The following is a 26,888-nucleotide window of genomic DNA, read 5'->3' on the forward strand; positions in this document are numbered from 1 at the left end:
GCTTCTTACGCGTTGATGCACTGATTTGTCGCTGTTGTAACAACCTCCGGTGTCTTCAACCGATTCGGGTCAGGACACTGACGCCAACAACACGGCCGAGGATCATCGGCAACTCGTTTGATCCTCCGTTCTTTCGGCAATAATGATCTGGTTTCGCGAGGAAAACTTCCAGGAAGTAGGCTGTAGGCGTCGTTTTTCATGCACGCTTGGTTCGCCTGTTGACAAGGCTGTCGGTGTCGCGTGAGACAGTGCCTGTGTGTGTTCAGTAAACGAAGGGTTGAAAGAACTTTTCTATGCATATATTTCGAGCAGGTGATTAGTTACGCGTACATTTTGTGGCTACCAACTTTGTAGTCTTTGAGGCTGAGTGTTTAATGAGGGAAGCGATTTCTTCCATGGGATGAGAAAAGGAAAATCTTTGAAGATCCTCTAAGAATTCGAATTATCTGCGAAGCATTGCTGTGGCCGGATTGTAGTCTGTTTCTTATGTTTTTCAATACCGCTGCCATTTTTGTTGCAGATAAGCAGTTTGATGTCCTCTTTCATGATTACATCGTTATTAACATCTGTAAACATGCAAATAGGAACACTCATATTCGGAGGAACACAACTATACATTACAATGACCATCTTAAGGACACGCCTGCACTCAATGGAGGAAATAAAGAGTAAATTCTGGATGCATTACAGCTTCCGGTCCCTGTACATTGCGAGTACTCCCCCATTTTGAAAAGATTAAGGAACCGAGCTGTTTTGCATTCCATGATAAACCCATTTTATTCCCCTGACTTTGAAATTGCTCCCCAGCACAACAAATAGCCGTTAAACATTTACTCTACATTTACTCTACAAACATACTCCGTGCATTTATTCTACAAACGGACTAGTGGCGGAACCAATACATCTAGTAGTCCCCAAACTGACTAGGATTGCTCATTTTGTTCTTAGAACACGCCAGAGAAATAGCGAATGCATGCTTAAATCATCTACCTTCGTTTGGACGATGCACTGCATGGATAGCATTATTAGGCAATTGCGCAAGCAGCATCTGGTACTACATTACACGTTTGATAGGGCAATAAATTATCGGTTATGCTTTCCCGGTGCGTCGTGGCAAGCTACATCCTAACAAACCAATCAGCGCGGCTTCCTCTAATTGGCACCCGTTGAGAAAACGTGGAAGAAATACAATCCCCTGTTTTGGGGCCTCGAGGCAGAACATGCCGGTAATAACATAACATTCATCATTCGTATTCGCCGTTTCTTCGAGAAACCGCTAATGAGCTTCTTTACATGGAAGCCCTCTTTCGGACGACGTGGTGATCGTGCCGCGTAAGAATCTGAGGTTGTTAGTCGAGGGACTCAGGGCGTGCAGATAGCTGCGCATGCAGGAACCTAAGCTGAACGTGACGATGCTGTGAAGGAGGCATGTTTTGAAACGCGGCGTGCCTTCACGCTTTGTTTAGTCTCGCTGCTTTCGGTTCTTCAGCCGTTCGAGCTTAATCAGCTATTGGCTGACGCATTGGTTGGTCCTGTGCTCTTTCCCTCTTTTTCTTTTCTTTTTTTCTCTCAAGTATGTTACCTTAGTAACCTTACCGACATCATCACCCGTGTTGGAAGATACCACAATCATTCCCACCGAAAAATAATGTGGTGCTTAGATATAATATAAAATAGTGCGCGGTGTTTAGGGGTTAATAACAGTCGACGACTTAGGAATGCACCTTTTATTTCAAATCACACGAACGTGAAGACTCATTCTGGTGATGGAACGAGTATGAACTCCGAAACTGCATTGGTTTTCAATTGTTTTTTAATTGCTGAGCTGCCTCTGCGATTTTCTTACTATCCTCAATGATATCTTATTTTCTTATCTTAATTCTCTTATCTCCAGAAACTAACGGTGTTATTCTTTGTGTTCAGCAGCTGCCCAGATGAAATAACGTCCACAAAAAGACGATGGTTCGATATTCACACATGCTTCATGCTACTTTCCAATGCTCTCGTTCATGGTACAGTAGGTGCTGTTCTTGCTATTTCGCCTACAACATTCATTCTTCCTCCTTTCAAGATCTTCCTATCATACTGAGGCAGGCCGATTCATATATTCCTATCTCTGTAGGAATGCGCGTTTTTTTAATCTTTATAAAATGGGCGCCTGCTTCGTACGTTAGCGTACACGATGCCAGATAGTCTAGACGACTGCTCGAAACAGATTTGTCAGCGCCCTCGGAAAACCGCTTTTGTGGAAGCTTCATATTTTATTCGCAATTCGTTGATTTGAACTGTCTGTGTGTCAAGTGTGCAGATGCGGGGTGAGGGGAGTGAGGCAAGAGTATAAAGACGTCTCGCCAGTCACACAAGTTCTTATCCATTGTCGTCCATTGTCGATTATGTGATAGGGTTTGCAAATCCAAGAGAGTGACTCTAGAAGGACGTCGACAGCATCTCCATACGTCTGTGCTGCAGAGAATGAGAAGAGATACGCTGATGTGAAGGGAGCAACAAAAAACCAAAAAGAAAAGGAGAGAGAGAGAGAGAGCGAGGACGAACAGGGGGGGGGGGGGGGAGAAGGTTGATTATGAAGGCAATTGCCTCAGGACGGGAGCTGCCGATATTTCGAACAGAGACTGTTCTTCTTCTGGGCACTGCCCTCATTATTGGCATGGTATTTAGATGGTTAGGTATGACGTGTTAAAGGTCCATGCGAGTTGTGGGTCGTGACGTGGGTCGTGCCGTCGCGACGTCAAAGTCCGCCAGGGGCACGGTAAGTCTGAAGCGCCCCCCCCCCCCCCCCTCCGCCCTTCTACTTCAGACAAAAATGCTCTAGTGTGCTACGGTGAGAATACATGTACCGATTTTTTATAACGCCGTCATTTCTTCTTCTTCTTCTTCTTTTTTGTTTTCAGCAGTTTATAGGAGCAACACTGAAACCAATTGTTTGGCGTGCGAGTGACAATGATGTCGGCTGTCGCTTTATTGCCCACCGCTTGTCGTCCGGCGCCCCCTTAGAGAAGGCGTCCGGGGCGGCTGCCCCTCTCGCACGCCCCTCGGAACGGCTCTGCACTGTTTTACCATTTTATAGAATTTCGGAACGATAATCTTCTGTAGCAGCACCAGCGATAACTTAGAATCCACTAGCGAAGTTAACAATTTCTGCCGTCTATGATCCCTGTAGGTAGTGTTGACGCAAGGAATAGCGCCAAGGAGGCACCCGATAATTCCACTCCGACAGCGTGAGACCCATAGCGGCATGTGGAATAGCTGCACAGACAGCGTCCATGGAACGTATTGGAATTGGTTCCATGGAACGATTGATGTTCAAGTCATGTATCGTATTTATTGTAGTAACATTGTTCACATGGTTCTCCCTTCGATCGCTACCCGTCAGTGTGCTGCAATGATAGAGCTGTTGTCGTGTCGATCAGTCAGAAAGGGCAGCAGCAGCAGTAGCTTCCGTTGTTCGAAGCTCCAAAACGTCCAGACGTCTGTGGAAAAGACAAAGAGCGCTTCGTCTGGCAGGTTTCGACACAGGCCGTGGAACGGTAACGTAATCCTTTTTGTTGCCGTCAAGGCACGCACCTCATATAATGAGGAAACCTTTTTAAAGCGATACCCTATAAAGAGCAACACTCTCGTCGCGGCTGCAGCGCTATTATCGCGAACGCTCCGCGACTTTCTATGGATGCTAGAACAAAGTTGGAAAACACGTTTAGAAACAGATCACACCCTGCGCCAAGAATCCTTGCAATGAAAGCGATGGGTTGGGCGCGGACTTAAATGATAGCGTGACGTAATCTGATTGATTGACAGGTAATAGAAAAAAAATGACGTGACGTAATCTTTTAAAACTATAGTGTTTGTTACTGCTTTAGAAATTAGAGGTGTACTCGTTTGCGGTTCGTAGATACCGATTTGTAATTCGACAGCAGTAACTGAATATTTTTGTAAGGGCATTTACCACCGTTTATTTTTCTTGGATTTACTTTATTTCTAAAGCGGCCTTCCATCAAAAAAGTGACATCTATTATAGATTCAACAACAACCAATGACGAAGACAAAGTGATGATGACATGCGATGTTTCCCCGTGGTAGCTAAAGGACCCTACCCCACTTGAAAGAGGGGTAGGGGTAGTGGTAGAAAAAGTTAATATGAGTTAATCATTACATCCGTCATTCGCCTTGAACCAAAATTTATTTCACTTTTAGAAGAGTACGATGCTGGACGTGGACGGAAACGAAATATACCGCCAGAACAGTGTAGTCCGTATTGATTCGAAAAGCTAGCCCTATTTTGGAACATTCGTAGCTCGAGCATGTGGGCGGAAGCGCGGAAATTCAGAATAGGGCTGTCAGGTTGAGAAATGCGATTGAAAGAACGTCCACATACGCAGACGAATTCCTTGGCGACAAATGCGGATAGTTGTATTCAGTTCTTGGACACAGACTCAAACGACTCTGACCACCACATTTGCTCGGCTCGTGAACCAGAGCACAAAGCAATGTATTATTTCTTTCATAGTTGGTCAGGCGACAACTCTGAGAACTAGCATTTCGAAATTACCTCGAGCAAATGCTCTTTCCATGCGTCGTGTAAATCACAATTGAGAATCCGGTTCTGCAAGCTTCAGCGCAGAGCTGGCTACAAGGAAAGTGAGATGTATATATATATACTGCTGCTCACCAGAGATGAAAGAGGCTGAAAAGCAGCGCCTCGTGAAAATCACTACCCGCTGGCGCAATGTAAACGAATGTACCAAATGTACCTACTTCCTACAAAGTAGGTACCAAGGTACAAATTAGGGATTCGAGTGCACGTTAAAGAACCTTCAGGTGGACAAAACTAGTCCAGGAGCAAAGCACTGTGGTATCATAGTTGTCTCTTACACGCCTGTTTATTATTAGTTTCATTACTAGTTCCGAAAGTTAATTTTTTTACTCCTTTCGCCGTGTAGAAGGGCTGTCTTTGTAAATAAACGCCCGTTTTTATTCCGCAGACTCAACTAAAAGGTATACTGACAGTATTCAAAATGGTGTCTGTAAAACATCCAGCTGGAGCAGTGCTTTAAATGGAAAACACACACCTGTTTCTTGGGGAATGTGCTGTTTGGAACGATGCTTTAAAATACACAGTTTTACTTTGTAAGGCACCATTCTGTGTGGTGTGAAGCAAACCCCACAAGAGTCTGTGCCACAGGACAAGACAAAAGACAAGAAAAATATTTGATTTATTGATTTATTCGTGCCCTACAAGAGCCGCAAGGGCCTTGGCGTTGGTGTACATAAAGACAGCCAGAGAAACAGCAATTACCACACAGTTCAAATGCCGCAAATACATCGAAAACGCCCAATGTACACCAACACATGCACAATACCATGCATAGTTTTAGTAATTTAGAAAAGTAGAAAAAGAGAAAAGTAGAACAGTATACTGTGTGCAGTGTAGTACAGCTACCGTACGCTGCGCAGTTCAGATTTTTTTTTTTTTACAAATGTTATACCATCGTTACGCAAAGCAAACAAAAATTCAATTCTATACCTCCGACCCGATTGAAGAATGTGGAAACAACATTATTCGCGACGTCGAGACAGTGCCGTATACTGATAAAGACGTGATCAATGCCACCCGCACAAACGAGCGCGACATTTGTTACTCTTTCGCAGCAGAGCTCTACTCTTTTCCCTCTCAGTATCTTTTATATATATATATATATATTTCATTTACAAAGAAATATATAAGGAGGCTGGTAACTGCGACCGTAAGTCACGTCAGAAAGCGCCAAACCGTGGGTGCGACCGAATTACCGGGAAATCGCCCATTCGCCGCCTGCGTCACGTCTGAAGCGTTCCTCAAGCTGTCTCCGCGGTACATGCGCTTGTATTTTTTTTTCTTCTTTATTTGTCGCACCTCTTTTATTATTAGCATTTTGAGACCATGGGGGCTGCGTCGCAAGCGACGGTTGAGAATCGGCGCCCCTATCTTAACGCAGTATGGTGTATTAGAATGGGGGCTACCACCCTCCCTCCCCCTTTCTAGGGGACCGAATGGTATTGCGAAGCCTTAAAGCAGCGTGCGATCTCTGTCGAATTGATCTGGATAACTGGGAAGACGCAATATATTGTCTCAATGCGACTGCACTGTCGGAGTAATAATAATAAACTTGCCGTCTGGTGCGTTGCGATTATTTATGTGACTTTACGTAGCGTGAAAAAGGAGGGTAAAAAACTTGGGCGGGTCGGCATGTCATAATTAAAATATACGAAACCCTCAGTAAGGGATTAAAGATGAAGGACGTATACACAAAGAAGCCAACGACACAGCACTCCAATGCCAACCAAATAATTTTATGCTGTACAAAGGTGCATAAATACACTTTAAAAATTCCCTCTCCCAGCCTCTCCTCCTGTCGGACTTCCTGATTATGGCTGTCACATCCTTTTGTTATCTTCAAGTGGCTGACATGAACGTTATTATTATTTTTTGAAAGATAAATAGACGGATGAGTAATACCCCTGTCAGACGGACTAATTTAGGGTCACTTTCAGCCAGTGACACTTGCACTTGCTGTAATTCGTGTGCTGTCGCACGACATCATTTAGTGACACTCGGTAGAAAGTGCGCTGACGATTTAGTGAGTTCCCCAAACTCACTTCACTTCTTTTCGGCTTACAAAGTGTGTAGCCTCGACGGCAGGCTCTGTGGCAAAGGTAAAAATATTGAGAAAAAGCGAGGGGTGCCGACATTACAATATTTTTAAACAAGTATTTTCAGCAGCGTGTTTATTTTATTTCAGTCCAGTGTGAAACGGTGCCAAAAACATGTCATTACTCTCGTTAACAGCCTGTGGAAACTTTGCGTATACTTCACGGTCTCGGCGATCTGGCAGCGGCCATTTTTGTTGTGAAGATTTGCAAAAAGTGTTTCTAAATCAGAAGTGTTTCTAAATCACATTCTGAGAAAGGTATTGTGACGCACGCCTAAAATTTTTGCCGCCGTTTATTCTTATCTATCGTAATTGTCATCACTGCGGAAGTGACACTTACTTAAGCCGTGTAGCAAACACGTAGTGAAAGTGACATTCGTTGGTTGGAGTGCACTCCACGAAACTGACACTAAATCATCCCGTGTGACTGGGGTATAATACAGCTATAACCTGCATTTTTTAAGCTTTTATTTACGTAGTTCGTTAACTTGTTAATGTTTTTCTGTGCCCTTCGACGTGGAACGCTTACGGTAGTCTTAGAGTCAGGGCCAAGTCGACCCCGTGACGTAAAGAATTCCGCAAAGATGCGGAAAGTGCTTTGCGTGCTGGTTTCTGGAAGACCTATGTCTTTGAAACACTAGCCACAGTTCAGTGTGGTAGTTCAGCCACAAAACCGTACCTTTTTTGATAGTACACTTCAATGAATTGCGATAGAGGGGAGGTTATTGGTTCACTTGATAAAGAATTGTGGAGGCGAGGATCTTGCATGATATGCCGGCACTTTGTTATAAAAGTTCATTCAACATTAATTCACGGTGGGCCTCATCACATCCCATCACATCAGCATCATAACCCATCAACTTCAAAATCCATCATTCGACTTCAACTTAAGCGTCACATCACATCACATCGCAGCCCATCACTGAACATCACATCGCTATCCATGATGTGATGGTGAATGATACGGCCTTCATGGGTGAATTTGCACACCAATGACTGTGTATTTCTAGGAAGTTCAGTTAAAAAGCAAAGCTAAGGCATTGCAGAATGCCTCTTCCGTACACATTAAGGTTGAACATCGCATCGTACTACAGCCCGTCACTCAACATCACATCATTGTGAATGATGTAATGGTGAATGATGTCCATGACGGCCATTATGAGTGAATTTGTACACCTATGACTGTATGTATGTATGTATGTATGAGTCCCTCATGTCCGCCGTTTGCAAACAAGGCAAGGTGCACGGTCAACATGGCGCCATCCAGGGTGACTTCAAATATGGCTGCCGGTTTAGCTCAATATTTCTCTCTCGATCTCGTTGCCATTGTGCAGCTTACTCGACCTACGCGGTCCTACAATGCTGCGCATAACGCAATCACCGGATGCGACATCGGGCCATTTCTACTCCTACACTGCTATCGTTGCACCACATTGTTGCGCGGCAATTTCGAGCGGATATTACAGTGATGCCATAGTTGCGTGGATGCCAAGTCCTGTAAGAGCCTACGCAATCCTTGCTTCCATACACTTCAGCTGTTGCGACCAGAACACCGACAAAGAATATATACCTAGCTCTCCCGTACCATGATACCCACCTTCAATAGATGGGACCACTCGAGAACGACTCACATCAACGTAATGGAAGGAGGTACTTTTCTTAATGACTCACGGACGGGCTGTAGACTTGCTCGGATAGGGTCAAAGCGCGCCGAAGAGGCACAGCCTTGTTCAACTTTGTAGCTGGACACTGGACGTGTAAAGGAAAATAATGATCTGATTTTAGCGTAAGAGATGGCCGTTCCTTTTGGTGAGCCGCTTCAAGATCACTTGTTGGGTCAAAGTAAAAACGTTGACGGGGTTCTTTCTGTTGGGGATGCGCGAGGCTTTAGCCGTGGAAGTTACTTCGATGACTTTTAATTTAATTTAATTCTATATTAAATCGATTAAAACTAAGTTGATTACATTAATTTACTTAATTTTACCTAACAGCAAACCGTAGCATGAAATTCCTTAGAGTTTAAAAAGTCATTAGATGTGCGTAGACGAACTGAAATTTTCTAAAGAAAAAAAGGAAGAAAGAAGAGACTTGAAGGCTGCTCTCAGATTATGAATGACTGGAGCCTGCAGCGTTAATGGGCGCAGTCAGATAAATAAACAGTTTAGCTTTTCTTTTCAATGTTTTTTAGGCATAGCTCGACAGAAGACTGACAGTAACATGAATGTTAAGTGTTCATGTTCGATTCACTGCTGAACCTAACAACAACAACTTTATTGTGATGATGATGGTGATGATTATTCATCGCTGCACGCGACACTACCCGGCATTGCTCTCGGTAATTTGGGGGAGATATACTAACGCTGAAAACAGAAGTCCTACGTTGTCAAGCAAGATCCGTCGTGCTTTTAGGGCAGAGCGGTCGTGAGCTGGGCGCCAACTAATTTCATCATAGTGAGAGCGCGTGAGTCCAGCTGACTTGGTGACACTACTGAGACACTAAGTGTAGTACTAAAAGCTTGGTAGTGCGGGCAGTGGAGCTGCTTGACATTATGTAAACTGCCTAATGCTTAATAATGCTTAGCGGAGCATTACTGCAGCGTCCTACGCCATTTTCATATTTTCTTCTTCTGCAAGGACTGGTCATTACGAATACAAAGTTAACAACGTGTATAGCTTTTGAAAAAGTCCGACAGCGACAAGGAAAGCTTTGACTAAGATATCGGGCAGCATGTGATTAAAATGGTATGGCCCAGCTTATTATCGTTACGTTGTATATGAGGATGAACGTGGGAAGTCAACCATAAATTCATGACTTTTTTTGTTCAGCGAAAAATTTAAAAAGAAAATAAACCTCGCTATATGTTGAAGCCCATATAGTTTTTCAATATTACAACCTCGTTAAGATGGAACGACTCAGAAAATATTCACCGGGAAGGACCAAGCTTCCGCTCGATCCAAGCTAATGGTCAAACCTTACATTATTCAAAGTCTCAAGAAGAGAGGAAACATACGATGAAGATAACGAACAACGAGCCGTACGCTTATAGTATATGCAGAGACAAGGACAAACGAGACGTAATTCTGCTTTTTATATACGACATTAATAACGTTATTCGCTCAAACGTCATAAAGTGTCTGCGCATAGCCAGTCTGCATATGGTGCACCCCAGTGGTCGCCGGAAAAAGGGGAAGAAAAAAAAAGATAAGAAATTTACCTCACACGAAAGAAAGGAGAGACAGGGTAAAGTCTCCCTCTATTGATATCGTAAATCAGTCGGAAACGGTGTGCAGAACTTATTTGTTGGAGACCAGCAGCGAAAGTTTCTCTCTCCTAAACTGGACTCCTCGGCTGCCTTTTTTCGTCCGTTCCACGTTTTCTTCTGCTTCGTTTTTCTTTTCCTGTTTTTCACTCGGTTGTCGCGACGACCGCTATAGTACACCTCTCCTCCTAAACCCTCTCCTTCTAAACCCTCTTTTTCTCTGAGTTGGTGGGGCAGAAACAGTTTTTTTTTTTCTTTACGTGTATATAGAGACCAGTAATATAGGGGATGTGCGGGGGGTGGGGTGAGGGTTTTGGTAATAAAGTACGATCCATCACTGTTCATGAAAATGTTTTGCATGAAGAAGTCTAGCGAAAGGCCATCGTTTATTCCGGCTTAAGATGGGTCGAATAAATACTGCTGCGTGTATGCGAAAGGTCCTGCAAGTGACAGTCACCTAAAAAGGGAAATAGAGAAAAAAGAGAGGAAGGAAACAGGAAATGAAGCGCTGAATGCAAGAGTTTTCTTCTTCTTCTTCTTCTTCTTCTTCTTGCAGAGGGGCGTGGCGTCGAAGCTGTATACGGGGATAGCCTAAGTGAAAATGCTGAGGATGCGCACACGCGGATAATATATATATATATATATATATATATATATATATATCTTATGTACATGTGGGCTGAAAATGTTATGCTGAGAGATGTGTGAATTTTCGTGACTACATTTCAGTCATGGCTACACAATACATATTCTGACTTTTTTGAACATTTCCGTAATTAATATATTGACCAAAATAATTGCTAGTTCCTTAAAATCGTAAATTACATTTTTATTTAGTGCATGTTCGGAGACAAATCCAATACGTTCGCAATTAGTGCCCTTTACGAAAACTCCCAAATACTTTCGAGTTTGTCTCGCATGCAAATGTGGCTCTTTAGGAAGATTAGCGTATTAATTATGCATCGGACGCAAACATGATACTAATTTTAATTTAGGTTGTATTACGTAGAAATTAACGATTCTTAGGCACTTGAGGCTTTCTGTATGTGTTTGTCCTTCGCTGTGTGCCAGCCTCAGAACATTAATTTCCATCGTATTACGTAGAAACTTTCATGTGATGGAAAGTGACTATTCTGAGGCTGGAACACGACCTGATGAACACAACGCATGCCTCAAGTTGCTAGTTCAAGAGGTGTGGGTTCAACTCCTTCCGCAGCCCAGCTTTCTCAGTGACTATGATACATGACACTTGCATGATGCCACCACAACTGCCTTGTTACCATTCGCCTTTATGCAACTTCTTATTCGCTATTCGCCTTCCAACACCACATTTTTCAACGACGTAAAGTAGCCCCATCAGCTTTCAGTTACTAAGCAATATTTCTTCTGGGACTCCAAACAACACGGGTAACAATTTCGGAAAGCTTGTCCGAACAAAGTGACATCGTAGCACCGCCCGCCGAGGGTCCCCTGTGGTGAGACTCCCAACGGGAGGTAGAGCTGTGTTTGTTTGGCGGACGAGCTTTGGCCAATTACCGAAGAACTCGTTTTGTTTCCCTAATGAGATGAACCGCTGAGGAAAATTAGATGGCACGGTGCTGGTATTGGTCTCTGCGTTGTGGTATCCGCGTCTCCCTACCTATGTCACAAAGTCGCTTTAGTTTCTTTATTGGTATGGAGCAGGGTTGCGGAATGGGGCCACCAATTCCATTCCAGTTCCATTCCGAGGAACGGACATTTGTGATAATTCCATTCCTTTCAATTCCTCGGAATGAAAAGGTATGGCCAATTCCCATTCCTGGAATGGGCTTGGCAACCCCATTCCATTCCGTTAATTCCACCAATAAAAGAAAAGGGACCGGTAATTGTACTGGCTAGCCCAGCAGCCACCGGGGCGCCCAGACCATTCTATTCCAATTCCATTCCTGCGAAAAACTGCCTACTTCCATTCCCATTCCATTCCTAGGAGAGTTTCCGCCATTCCATTCCATTCCAATTCCATTCCGAGGAACGGACATTTGTGATAATTCCATTCCTTTCAATTCCTCGGAATGAAAAGGTATGGCCAGTTCCCACTCCTGGAATGGGCTTGGCAACCCCATTCCATTCCGTTAATTCCATCAATTCCATCAATAAAAGAAAAGGGACCGGTAACCGTACTGGCTAGCCCAGCAGCCACCGGGGCGCCCAGACCGTTCCATTCCAATTCCATTCCTGCGAAAAACTGCCTACTTCCATTCCCATTCCCATTCCATTCCTAGGACAGTTTCCGCCATTCCATTCCAGTTCCATTCCGAGCTGTGATAAATCTGGAATCATTCCGGAATCATTCCAACTCCGCGTCCCTGGTATGGAGTACCTTCATACCAGCTCGTTTGTGTTCATTGCCAAACTATCCCTCTTTCAAGATACGTTTGTACGCCCTGACAACAACAGTTTCATTTCATTTCACTTGTTCTTTTCTTCTTGTCAAACTTGGAAGTGCGATGCCCACGTCAGGACAAGTTAGCTATATGCAACGATAGCTCCTTATTGCCAGAGTTCTTCGGATGCTTATGCTCAGGTAACGCCTCAACGCAACTCCGTGTAGTATTGTTTTTAAGCAGTCCCAAAACATTCATTGCACTTCTAAAGATAAAGTGAAACGCAAAGTAAAAATGCTTCTGTGGCGTCGTGCCTTGCTGTGCGCAGATCATTACTCGTCATCCATGATGGACAGCATGGACATCATTCACCGTCACATCATGGAGATGAATTGATGTTGAATGACGGCCTATCATGTGATGTGGCGTTGAAGTCCAGTAGTTGGTTTCGAAGTTGAAGTCGAATTATGGGCTATGATGTTGGTGTGACGTGACGGACTGTAAGACCCTCTTTTCAGGATGACTCACTCTGATGTTGAATGAACTCCAGGAAAACTACCGACCTATGACTCAGAGCCATCGCCCAGAATATTTCTATATCGATCCGACACGATTATATCACGGCTAACGACTTTAAATGTCAACAGCTGCCTCACATCGCGGCTGACATTTCTGAAAGAATGGACGTTGCTAATCGTACTTCGCGAGAACTTTCGAAACAATCATCTCCTCGTCTTTATCTCTCACTGCTGTGACGTCATCAAAACGAAGAACAACAATGTGTCGCGGGAACAGAACAAGAAACATATGGTGTCTTGTCCGCAAGTCACCACATCAGCACAAGAAAACAACCAGCGCAATGTTACTGGCCAAGGGATAAAAGCAGAAAGGTTACGGTGTATTTTTTTTTTTTTTTACTCCTTTATTGCGGAGTGTATCCCACAACCACGCAAGCTTCAGGTCTTTCAACTTCGTTGCCACTGACGACCTATACTTAGACGAAATAAAGCAAGCCTTCTTTCTGTCAATGCGCTGCCTGGTATGAAGCAACCTGCAGACGCAGTTATGCTTAAACTATTTCCTGTGAGCCAAAGTAGCTTAATGTACCCCACAACTCCATCATGTAGTTTAGAGCTCGATACCAAATCCTACAATACTTCTTTTTCTTTTCTTTTTTTCATGGCAATTACGGTGATGGTCGTAACACAATAGATGTTTTCAGTCACACCGAAGATGTACCCAAAGCAGCGCAATGTGCTGAAAGTGCGAATGCATACGGGTGGACAGGTAGACCAATTTTATTTCCTTCGTGGGCAGCCCAGTTAAATCATCCCACCGCACCTGTAGGTGCGGTGGGATCTGCTGTGGATCTACTGTGCATCTTGGGACCTCACTTGTTACACCCTACCGCAATCCGGTATCTGAATAAGGACTGGTAATTTATTGTCAGGGTGGGGGTCGACTACTATCGAGGGCGCTGTAGTTCAAGGTTTGCATGTCTTGGTTTCCACTGACTAAGCTCCAGAAAGCGCCGCCTCTTCCTACGCGTCGCAAGCGTTTCGCCGGCAATTTCTGTTCCGACTTGCACCGGCAACAAACGATACGAACCCACTTCCACTTGTTGCCTCAGCTAGCAGGCGAGCCGCGAAGAACAACTCCACCGTCATTCCCACGCCCCCCCTGCCACAGATCACGTGGGCCCCCGCGAGCGATACGCTTCCACGGCCCACAGAGCAGACGCGTGCTTCTTTCGGAGGACGTCGCCAGTTGCACGCGTTCTTCTTAGCGGTGCGGACGCCGCTTAACGTCCGCTTCCGAAGCCGACGCGTTTCCTTAACGTCGTTTTCGTCCCTTACACTTGACTGTTGGATAAACTGCGTGGCGTGTCGACGGCTAAGCTGCCTTCAAAGTCCAGTTCAAGTTTCATTCCAGAGCTGAGACTGCTGTTGGTTTGTTTTAATTTGTGTGGAGTGGAAAGTTCTAAGAAAGTTATCTGCGGGCACCTTTTTTGGCAACTGTTATGTGAAATGTGGAGTGATGTTTTCTGTGCGTGTGAATAAGATGGCTGTGAACTGATGGCTTCACGTGAGGTGAGCTGTTTCCTGAATTTGTCTGGGATGGTACCACGCTAACATGAATTTTTGTTTGTTTTGTGTGCCGCTTTATTGTGGACTCTTATCCGGTAGAGAGTACCTGTGTTAGTACCCCAGAAATGATAGTATGGTCCTGTAACCATCTCTGACATTACTTCTCAGCATTGTTGTGAAAATTTCGTGGCTGTGACGAATTCATGAGGCATAGCGCGTGAGTAGAAACGGAGATGGATGGGTGTGACGTTAATCTACCTTCAGTTGCGTGCAAATGCAGCATTCGTACGAACGAAAAATGTGTCGCTCACGCAGAAGAGCAAATTCAGGAAGGCGAGCTGTTGACCGTGCATCGACCAGTAAACCTCAATGAACCGTCCCACGGGCGTTAACCGCGCAGTTAACGCGTGCGGTTAAACCCTGCGCTGCGGCTCGTTGACAATGGCTAGTTTTAGTTCGTTGTTAGGGAACGCTTTACGAAAACTGTACGATAAAGGAAGATGTCAAATCAAAGATTGTCCTGGGGGCAGGCTGGCTGTCCCAACTTTGTCGGGACCTCCAGATTTTTCTTTCTTTCAATCAGTCAGTCAAAGCAATGATTAGCAACGTTACGTCAGCCGCTTCAAAGGAACAATGAGACTGGCTTTTGTTTTCAGAGCCGTTATCATGAACGTCTTGCGGTCTACTGAAGCTCGATAATTTATTTCTTATCTAAAATAAAACTGCTAAATTAACTAATCAGCCTCCAATAAACGCAATGCTCAAAGATGTCGCTGGCATTGGGATTGATAAAGTGGGAACTCAAGTGGGAACAAAATTTTTGCTCCACAAGCGAGGTAATGTTTTAATTCCAGAAAAAAAAGTCAAATTCAGGAAACAAACACGAAGCAGTTGATATATCCGGAATCTTTTTTTTTATGGTGCACTGTAGCAATTTGTCTTATGAGATTATTCTATGTTTGTTAGGTGTTAATTTTAGTTTAACTTTTTATTCGCTTTATGGAGCAGTTACAAAATACCGAGTGAGGTTTTCAAGGCTAAAAACAATGGAGGCTTCAGATATTTTTTTTTTTATGCACATGTATACTCTGTATATACAGCACACTTACTGGAGCTGCCTAAAAAAGGTTAAGAAAGAATGGAGGGAAATCAGGACTTAAACGCAAGAGTCATCCCATTGTTTGTCTGACTATAACCGCAGACCAAATCGATCGCAAAAGGTGATTGTACTGATTTCGTTTGCACCTGTTTCCTGTCTTCTTCGCGTGATCCACGTCTCTGAGTTTAACCATCACTTGAATGTTCTCTTTAGACTGAAATCACTTTCGAAACGTTGGAAGAAAACGGGATGTCGTAAAATTGGGAACATATAAGGTCGAGATCACCTTTCAGAGTCGTACAACCTCGCCAAGTGTACACACTAGGACAGCAATCGTTTTTTGCAAGTGGTTTCTAATATTTGGTGCCACCTCCTGTTCTTATTTGTTCTGTTTCTCCTATTATCAATCGGCTGAGAAGCGCATGAGGCTGCGCTCGTTCTACCGCCTCGTCAGAGACATGAGCCGCTTCGTACAACCAGTCCCAACTTGTTTTTGACAGAGTGATTTTATCCCTTGTTTTTCGCATTGCCTTCCACATATGACCTTCATTGGGAAAAAACTCTTTCGACTTTCGTGAAACGCTAATTGTGCGTGACCATTTTCTTCACGTGAATTACAGCGCTTGCATTTCCTTTCTCGCCATAATAGCCGACGGCTTGACGTTGCGAGGTATTCTTGGGCGGGTATCTTTCCGAGGAAGGTATATAGTCGAGGACGAAACCTGTGTTCGGTGTAACTCACATGTCGTCTGACCCTCCTTTTTAGACCATGTACGATGGTGCCTGTCAGTAGCTGTGCTTATTGTTACCGCCCATCGTTCCTTACTTCTTTTGGTCCGCGTGTGCAATCCTTCCGTTGATAAGCTTTCCAAGGGTTCATTTCTTCCGGCATCCATAGCTTCCGTTGTGGCTCGGAATTACGGCTCGTCCTTTGCTGATACAGTTCTCTGTTCAACTTCCCTGTTCAACATGTAGTCACTCACAATCTGCTGGTGAAAACGAACTCTGTGTTCTGTCATAACCGGTTTATCTGACGCTCCGCCGTCTTGCAAAAAGCGATAAAGCACACCAATATTTCTTCTAATTCCGCGCTAGCGTCTGGAAAAAACCGTGGCCAATAGCGGCGTATAGATGTGGACAGGTGGAGAGAGGACAGCAGGGAGGAGCGTCTTGGGCCGACTTCAGAGGGAGCTGTGGAACGCCAATATTATAGCTGCTAGAAGGGCACAAATATAATACAAAAATTAGGATAACCGTGTCACAGGACCAGGAATGACACTATGTTCGCAATATATATTTTGTTACCTCAGATGTTAGCTCACGACTAATGATATTAGCGGTAAGCTAATATCTGTAACGAATATATATTTAAAGAAGAAAAAAAAACACACCCTGTATAGCCGCTGCAGTTTTGCCCTGATGACGAGTGTCTTTTTACTTTGACCTACGGAGAATATCCAGAAGCAGCGTGGGGGGCGTGATTGAACTGCGCTGTGTGTGTTCCTCTTTTAAAATTGAGGGCGCCAATGTAGCGATTTGTCACCTGGGAAGTTGGTGACATGGCAGACACATCACTGCTGCTTTGCTGACCTGCTTCTCTGGCACTCTGCCAATAATAAGACATTGTGTTTCACTTGTGTCCGCATTTTCTCCTTTCCAATCCCTCTCACTTTATGTTTCTCTAAAAAAAGATATTTAGAAAACGATACCATTTTCTTCACTGCTGCTCCACTATAGGAGGCGACACATGGCGTTTCTGCCGTACAAAATGGTGAAGGGACTTTGTCATCGCTCTGCTAGTTCCCGATCACTTTGACAAAAAGACGAGAAGAGAAGTACGTGTTTAATCTACCTTAATGTGTTGCATCTTACACAAAAAGATTTATACCCTATTATAATGAGGCAGAGAAACGAACAAACGGCTGTCCGGGATGCTTTGTTCAAGCGCAGATCACAAAAGAGAGAGTGGAGAGAGAGAAATGAAATTGCCGGTTACAGAAAAAAAAAAAAAAGCTTCATCAGGATGAAATGAACAGTCGTGTGTAATAGAAAGTCTAGGTCCGGCTGACAATTTTGAACAGAAAAGAGACACGACATGCACAAAAAAAAACAAAATAAAAAAGAACAAAATGACAACTTAATAATACTCCGCATCGACTGAAACCCGGTGGACGCTTTCACGGGGTCCTGTAATGGTTGTCGGGACATTGTTCGGAGGGATGCTCTTTCCAGTTCTGTTTTTTTTTTTTTTCCTCTGTCGTTGTTGTACTTCTTCTCTTTTCAGTAAAAGTATCGCTCTGGAGATTCTGAGTACACGGAGTAGGTCCACTGCGGCGCCAAGCAAGAAATGTCATTGCGTAGAAGGACGTACCTATCTCGTGTATCTTGAAGAGGTACTAAAAAGTGCTGAAGAACATGTCCCCCAAATATGGTAGGTGCGCCGAAATAAGTACGTGAGTCTGACGTATTTATTTGTACCCTCCTCGCCCCCTTTTACTTTGTCTGACACATTTGTGGAAGCAACCACGGTGTAGGTCCGTCAGTGGCTTCACGGAGGCACGTGACCAACAGTACGCTGCCAATGATGGTCCTGTAAACCATTTACGCGCGCTTGGCACGTCACCCAAAGATACCGCCATCTTTTTTTTTTAAATAATCAGGTCTGCACGCCACTGGGCTCTCATGGTCTCTGTGTCACTGTGCTGTGCTCTCCAATCGACTGGCGAATTCTCAAGATCTGCCTACTGCGACTGGAAGTGTCTAACTGGGCATAAAAACAGAAACCTCCCCCTTATTTTTAAGAACTGCGCATGCGCCGGGGAGCGGCCCATTCAGCTGACACAGGTACTGATGTAAATGAATGGGGACAGCCTAGTTGCCTACAGGTGCGAGCAGAGCACGTTTCCCGAGACCGTAAACCACTTGTTCTCGCAAACGACGTCTCTGCATCACCCACGCGCCTAAGCTTCTATATAGGGCCTGTACAAACGTGTTTGCATATTCCGGTCGTTGTTGCTGCAATTATTGTTTGGTTTTCTTCGTTGCGCTTGATTGATCTCTTTCTTACTTGCTTCTAGTTCTAGGAATATAGAAATATGCGGTTTGGAGTAGCCAGCTATAATTATTGAGGCCGACCACCCCCTTTCCCATCTTAACGCAAACCAATGGGGCTTAAGTGAGTGTGTATTATAATTTGGGGCTTTACGTCGCGAGACTAATTTCTCTTGTTAACCCAAGCATCACCTTTAGAGACAACTTGTAACGCTAGAACAGAAATAAGGGTTGCAACAAATGAAATGTAAACAAAAACAAAATGTAATAAAAATATATCAGAAGATAAACCAAACTTCCCAAGTAGCACAACATATTGGTCCAATATTGGACCAAGATGCGCTGCTGCTTGGGATGTTTGGGTTATCTTCTGATATATTTTCATTACATTTTGTTTTTGTTTACAAGGGTGGCAAGCTGGGGTAGTTGGTTGAAGTTCAACGTGGTGTTCATTGCAGCCAAAACAGACACACACTCAGGCAGAGAACACACAACACAAACTGCTACACAACTGCATTTTTGTTTACATTTGTTCATTTGTTGCACCCCTTATTTCCGTTCAAACGTTGTCAAGTTGTCACTAGAGGGGTGCCCCCACCTCCAACTTTGCTGCAAAGCCCCCCATGACAATGCGTTTTTTGGCACAATCACGGAAAAAAGAAGCAAACAAAGACAAAGAGATAACGGTGATCACTAGCGACGCCACAGTGGTCGAGTCTGTGGACTGATTTTGCTCACCAGAGGGTTCTTTAACGTGCACCGAAATCTCCTCCCCCAACCAAGGCAGCGTCTCTGAGCAACTTGCCCCCTTCTACAAAGTTGCTACCGTCCTCCGCCGGGTTGATAGATAATGTACTTCTGCTGCAAGATTGGATGAAAAGGCAAAGGATTTGTATTAGGGCTAAAACATTGAGAGTAAAGGGAAAGCATTGCTCTTGTTTGTGTGTGCCAAACCACAATGCATTTTTATATATTTTGTACATATGTTTCTTTCATAGCGTTAGGTTTCTACAGTGACAACTGGGAATGCATCTCCTTGCATATTCTTGCGGCTTCACTCTCCACATGCGTACTTCTCATAATTTCCCCAGAGTATCTCTTTAGAACTAGGTCAACGCGTACCCTTGCAACAGAAAACAAATACGAAAATAAAACACAACAAATATTTCTTGTTGTTTTACCACACCAAAAAGCCGCACCACAACATGTTTTTACGTTGCGTTATTTAGATATATTTGTTTTTTCATAACCTACTTGTTCATGTATAACATTTTGTGGTGCACCAATAAGAAGACCCTAGTTTTTTTTTTCACTCCTAAACAAAAATAGTTATTATTATTATTATTACCTAATTTGAATCTGGGTAGACGGTACACAAGGAAATCGGTAGAGCCAAGGTTAGAAAAGCACACACAAACAGCGTGTCTCCATACGTAACTAGATTTGTAGACCTCTTTGGCGTCCTGATAAAATACTGTTCAAGCTTACATAATCCTCCGGAGTGTCCCGTGCAAATCTGTTTGTCGCGTTTCGTAAAAGCGATAACATCTCACGTCGCATAGATTATGCGCCGCGGTAGCCACGCTGTGTGATTCCAGTGTCAAGAAAGAAATTAACGACCTACGTCAAAGAATGATGGATCGTCCCCCATGTAACCATGAAATGTGCTGCGAGCCGCGACCTGAATGAAATGCGGAGTTGTCCTTAAAAGACAAGTGAGTGCCATCTTGAAACCCTTTTTTAGATTACGTAAGTCACTAGTTTCAACCGTTGTATGGCGGTGTCTGCGTTACATTTCTTCTTCTTTTGGATTCAACGCAATCACGTCCAACCCGTTTAGCGATAGTTTTTTTTTTTTTTTTTCATGGACATACGGGACATGGGGGATTAGAAGACACCAAGGTTGCCTGACAGCCCCTTTGTACTCTAATCCCCAATAAGGATTGAAATTACTCTTTTTTTCCTTCAGAGTATAGTCACTCGCACTCGGTGGGAACTGACCTTCATTTACATTGAACATCGCGCAGTAACAGAAACCCACATTGGAATTGTCGTCGTACTGTTTCCTCCCTTTACACTGAACGTGTACAACGTAGATTTATTCGCACTTATTGTTACGGGTGCTTAGAGTGTCGGTGTTATTTTGAATATACCCGAACTGGGTTGGGACACTTCCATAGACGTGGTTTATTACATTATGGACTCGTTGTACTGCACGCCAGAATATTGAAGGAAAAAAAGAATTATTCTTCTACGTGTCTTACTTAGCGATATACAAGCTATTGAACACACTCCCGAACAAAGCGGCGACGTCAGAAAGCTCAGGCTTGCATGCATTCTTATTGGCTGCTGTAAGCACGTGACATCTCGTGCGCTGCCTCACTGGCAGCGGTGTAAGCTGTGATGTCAGAGCCGCATGAGTTTCGGCATTTCTGGTGCCAATTTTCGAAGCTTCTATTACTCTTTTCGCTGTGAAACTTTCAATCCAGGTTCGCATTGGTGCAAAGAACCGTCTTTCACTTCTACCTGTGATAACGTGGGACGTCATGTCTCAACCCCTTTAATCGATGTAAAGATAAAGGTAAAAGATAAAAGATCAAGTTCTTAAGATTAAAACCTAACATCAAAGACTTAAGATGCGTGACCTTACATTTATTTTGAAATGCGTGCATGAATGGAAACGTCAATGTCTGTTGTTAATTTTAATTCGTTGTCTACGCCGTGAGTATTTTATCGCTTTTATAAACATGTGTGTTTTCGGCGTTTGGTCAGTCTTCAGTGCATGGATCATTGAACTGTCCGCGTTTCGTTGAATATCATGGCTTTTTATGCTGCTGCAAGACGCTTTGGACATCCTTTCGTTTTCCAACTTATTTTCAACTTATTATCCAAGTTTTCAACTTATTAAATGACATAAGCTTTCATGTAGCTGTCCATATTTCTTCAGGCGTGAAAGACAACGGGGCACATGGTGTACATTACATAGGATGCCACGTAAACAAACAAAAAAAAAAGAAAGAAAGAGAAAGGAAGAAGAGAGGAACCTGCCTTGTGAGTGACCTTGCCCTTATGTCGAGGTTCGGGGGATTTAACCCCGATTATCCACAGAACCCTTGACATAAAGGCAAGGTCACTCACAAGGCAGATTCCTCTCCTCCTCCTCCTCCTCCTCCTCCATTTGTTTTTTTTTGTTTGTTTACGTGGCATCCTGTGTCTACATAATGTACACCATGTGTCCTGTTGTCTTTTACACCTGAAGAAATGTAGACTGCTACATGAAAGGGGGGGGGGCTTGTGTCATCAAATAAGTTGGAAACGTTACTGTTGGATTTTTGTACCGTTTCTAAAATATCTGAGTTCCTGCCTTAATCTTGGGGGACGCTTTGAAATGTTACATAATCAGATGGCTGATACAGGCGTAGATATTTTCGTTACTGTTAACAGTTTTGGATCAATGTTAACTAACATCGTGAAAAAAAGTCATTTGTTTTGTTGTTTTCATTAATGAACTATGCTGTAGTACTTCTATCCTTTTGCTTTGTGCTCTTTCTCTTGCACCATTTAAGTATGCCACGTACTGTTTAAGACAACTTAATACAACGAAATGAAATTAGCAGCGCATCTGTAAGCATTTTACCGTACGTATCAAGCGAATGAAGTTCAATAGGTGTAAGACGCACGGTAAACAAACTTCCTTTCGATGGCAGCGTGACCTTTCGGCCGCGGTGAAACACCCCATCACATCGCCAGCATCTATTGTTGTTGTTGTTGTTGTTGTTGTTGTTCGGCAGGCAACAGATGGGTCGCCGCCCCACCAAACCCGGGGGCGACATCTCGTCAGCGCAGAAATGCGATTCTGGGTAAACAACTCATCAGGGGAGACCTTCCGTAATCAACGTCTACCCAGTAGGGAAGGAAAAGGCGGATTGCGACCCGTGTAAAAGAAACCCCCTTTATTACCTGTGTTGTTTGAGCAACAGGAAAAAGTATTCCGAAGACCTCTGTCCCGTAATACGACGTCTAATTCGATCGCGGTGATTTGCATGTCACTCTTGTATGAGTCAATTCTTCCTTCCGTCTAGTGTCATTGGTTGACTTCCTCGCGCACAATGTTCCTGTATTCTTTGGCACGAAGAGCAAATTGGAAAGGCGAATTTCCTCTCTCTTTTAGATGCTGTAGTCTTAGTTGCTGCAGTTGAATAAAAGGGAGAGGATTCTATGGGGAGATGATTCACACCTTGTAGTGGTTACGCCAAATGTGTACAGCTCGAAGAAGAGTTCACTTGAACGCGCCTCCGACCAGCGGAGCGGGAAGAGTGCCACCCTAGCGGCGCTTGCCAGAAATAAAGGGAAAGAACTTCTACTGTCCCAATTGTGCTGCGGGGATGTCCGGCTTGCCATTAGCTGTTGACACGGCATCGCATCACCGTCAGCTGTTATCATCGCGACGTTTGTTTGGTTTTGCGGCGATTATGTAGATTAGTAGATTATGTAGATTATGATTATATAGATTATGCTGGCCGATATCGCAAGGATGCAGTGATAATCCAGTGCCGAGTCAACAGCTCATGGCAAGGCGGACACCACCGCAGCACAAGTGGGACAGTCGAGACACTCTTTCCCTTCATTTCGCCTAAGTGACGCTAGGGTGACCCTCTTCCCGCTCCGCAGGTCGGAGGCGCGTTCAGGTTAACTGTGCTTCGAGCTGTACACCACAAAGTTTGGTGAGCATTAGAAAAGAGTTATAAAACACAATTTTTCGTATACTGGGAATGCAGAACATACATTCATAAAACATTTGAACAACGATGTTCTTGGAAGGTTAAAGTGACGTACATACAAGTAAGGAACAACACATCGCTAAGCCACACGAAACGAGGAAACCAAGAACAAAAAACAAACAAGCAAAAACTAGCTAATGCCCTGGGGAGGCTGAATAACACAATGTGAGCAATAACAAGTATCGAGATAGATTCCAGGAAAATCTTGACCAAACACACCGTGTGAAGAGTACACGGGAATAACACAATGGGAACATCATGATAACTACGAGAAAAGTACTTACAGTGACACCTGTGGGCAACAGATGGTGTAAGAAATTACTTGCAATAAGAGCAAATGCACGAGGAAGGTCATTCAGGTGGTTCGAAGAGTGAAGGATTGGAAAGAGAAGTCAGTCCATATAGATGGCTACTTTCGGAACCATCTTCATTCAGATTTTTTTTTAGTTCCGTGTTAGCGCCGCGAAGCAACAGTGGCTATGAGCGGCGTACAGACGTGGACAGATGGAGAGAGGACAGCAGGAAGGAGCGGGGGACAGGGGGGTTAGTATACGTCCTGGGCCGACTTCAGGGGGAACTGTGCCGGCATTTGTCTGGAAAGTCTTCGGAAAACCCGAGACAGCACAGCAGGTGACAGGATTCGAACCCGTGTCACCTCTCAGTCTCTGCGTGGAAACCGATCATCCCAACCACTATGCCACGGGAGCTGGTCATTCAGAAATTGATCACTAATATCCATAATCACTCCACCAGCACCACCACTATCTTCATCGCAGCGAATAATGTAGGGAAAAACTTCGTTTTAATGGCCATTCCAAAGTGTAGGCATTTTCCATACCACATAACCATAACACATAACATATAACATAACATAACCATAACCATAACACATAACAGACGGTTACGCACAGCAACCTCGCGGCGATATGCTCACAGAGTCAGACTTTGACTAAAGCAGACGATTTCGCATACGAAATATCGGATGTCTTCAAAAGAAGAGCCGGAAGGAGTCACTCTTTTTATGACAAATGTGACGCGTGCACGCGATATGAAAACGTCACTGCGAGGCAGACGACGCTAATAAAGAAAACTATTAGTTACTGGCGCGCTTCCAGTGCAGCGCTGGCAGCCTTGTGTGCAACAAATATCCAGGATGACGCATGTAGCAGGGTTACGAGAGCTTGTCACGATATCCGCAGAGTGAGTGATGTGTCGGCTGCTGAGTTTTACCTGTTTGCTTGTTTGCATTCGTGTCTGGACACCACCATCTTGGTTCCCCGTTAGACATAGGCTCATTTGCATGAGGCGGTTATTGAGTGTGATTTGTTCTCTTGCGTCCGTCCGTCCGTCCGTAACACTGACACCGCAGCACTTCAGCGCTCTCTCTCATACGGTGTTATAATCTTGATGCAGCAGATGACGCCTCGCTCGGTAGCCCTGTCGCCTTTGAAGCAGAAATCACTCTCTCTGACCACGTGACAACGACGGGGGCACCGTTTTACTGAATGTCAGTCTCAGATTCAGAGAGATAGACATGGTGACACTAATTTTAATACTATACCCCTTTAGTATAAGAAAACATTTTCCTATCGTCCGTATTACGTCTGTACTACGTCTGTATTACGTCTGTAGTTGGACTACATAAACTCTGGTGCGTTCCTCTCATTTTTTATCTACTTTACCCAGAACTGCCCAAAGCTGCTCGTGTTTTTTTCTTCTGAATTCCTAAGATAGTACGCCCTATATGCGACGCACACCACTCAGTATTGGTTGTGACGGTCGAAAATGATGCTGCAAGCGGCCTTCGTGTTTCCAGCGTAAAAATGCAGGTTTTATTGTCTCCGTCCAGAATGCCCGGATGTACGTGACAGCTTCTGTACTTATTGACTTTTTTATGCAGATCCCTGATGACGTCCTTAAATACACCGCCCTGTACAGTAAAGCAAGCCGCAAAATAATTACACCCGTTCCATTTCATGTCGTTTGGCGCTAATCAGCGATGTAAGGTGCCCAAAAATACCGTCTCGTATTGGTTTTACCATCGTGTTCCATTAAGCGATTATGTCTGCGAGAATGATGTTGAACACAGTGCGTTCCTAATGGCCACTTCTTCCTGCGGAAGTTCCCCATAGTTGAGATGCAGGAATTGCTCATTTTGTGAATGTGGAATAATGGCGCAACACTTGGTCTGAAGGCAAATTCTTGTTCAATGCGGGTTCATGGTAGTCTCCAACACGCAAGAGAGAACGGACAAGGTGAAAGAAAGTGTATTCCTGCATTCCATGCGTTCTCTAAGTCCGTGTAAGTTCGACATTTCATACGTCCCTCTGAAGGTACTTAGGAAGCCGAAGTTCGCAGAATTTGTGTTCGAGGAAATTCGAGTTATGTTTACCGCAGTTCATATTCTCGCATCTTCCTGATAACCTTAGGCAGACTCAACGGTAGCATAGTGGATAACATGAGAAACGTAACTACACAAACTTAATTAATTATTAATTGATTAATGCGTACCGCAGGGCTTCATACAGACCACATTGTGTGGATATAATATACTGTTCGAAAAAGTTACGCTAGTAAATCTGTATAACTCAAGCTCATTGACAAACAATGTGAAACAATTATAAGCAAATGAAAACGGTTATATTGAAATATTACCCATCGACCAACGGTTTCATGTTTGGAATATTTTAACGAAATTCACAAGGAGTAAGCATGACAGCAATGGCTGTAACGATAACGTAAGGCAGTTTTCACGTTCGCCATACATAACGCAATACGTAGTATACCAATGAATCTGTCAGGTAGTACAAGTTTTCGAATGCCCGTAACATAACCATTATTCACCGTTGGCCGGAAAGAAACTGGTTTCAGGGACGTCAGTTTCACTTTACTTTATGTTATGACATAAATAAAGAACATCGTGTACCACAATATTCTTCTCCCATCGTCGAAGCTGCAAAACCACTTTCCGTTCGTCCACGTTCGAGGACCCCGTACAACACCCGAGGGCACTGTATGGTGCTTGCATCCTGAACATTTCACGTTAGCTCGGTGTCAACACGTACTCTAGCAGAACTATCACAAACATTGGGCGTAGGAAAATGTGACATCTAACACATAAGCAGTAAATCAATGCACGTGAAACGGATGCTTTGTCAAGTGTCAACACTTTTTCCGTGACGTTGACAGTGATAGAGAGCTCGAGGGGTGACCGCTGTCCTTGTTACATATTCCCTGGATGCGTGCTATGGGAATGAAAGCTGGAAAAAGTTGACATTTTGATATATGTGATTGATTCCATCGTTGCCGCACACATTCGACACGCTACTTGGCAGAGTATTGAGAGAGCAAAAAAAAAAAAAAGTAGTTATTGTTCTACATGTCGTGCGTTGTGAGATATATTTGTAGCCCATTGAACATATGCGTGCGTCAAACTCAAGAGAGGAGTAAGAGCTACAGCAATTCCCATTGGTGCTCGAAAGCACGTGACCTCTCCCATGCACGCCTGCGGTGACAGCCGCATGAGTTTCGGTATTGGCGGTG

The 26,888-nt window shown here is 44.0% G+C and overlaps 1 protein-coding gene across 5 annotated transcripts in view; it reads left to right on the forward strand.

Moving 5' to 3' along the window:
• Positions 1 to 26,888, forward strand: part of LOC135367145 (calcitonin gene-related peptide type 1 receptor-like) — a 135,964-nt gene that overhangs the window by 22,141 nt on the left and 86,935 nt on the right. Inside the window, exons 1-2 of one of the 5 annotated variants that reach the window (XM_064600264.1) lie at positions 13,898 to 14,417; positions 17,798 to 17,944. The exons of 1 other annotated variant lie outside the window; for it this stretch is intronic. The gene's annotated coding sequence lies outside the window, so the exon portion shown is untranslated. Of the gene's footprint in view, positions 1 to 13,897; positions 14,418 to 15,622; positions 17,349 to 17,797; positions 17,945 to 26,888 lie in introns of those variants that run through there. 3 more of the 5 variants (XM_064600266.1, XM_064600262.1, XM_064600270.1) reach the window with 3 other exon arrangements.

This window comes from Ornithodoros turicata, chromosome 8, assembly GCF_037126465.1.
Source record: "Ornithodoros turicata isolate Travis chromosome 8, ASM3712646v1, whole genome shotgun sequence".
Lineage (NCBI taxonomy): Eukaryota > Metazoa > Arthropoda > Arachnida > Ixodida > Argasidae > Ornithodoros > Ornithodoros turicata.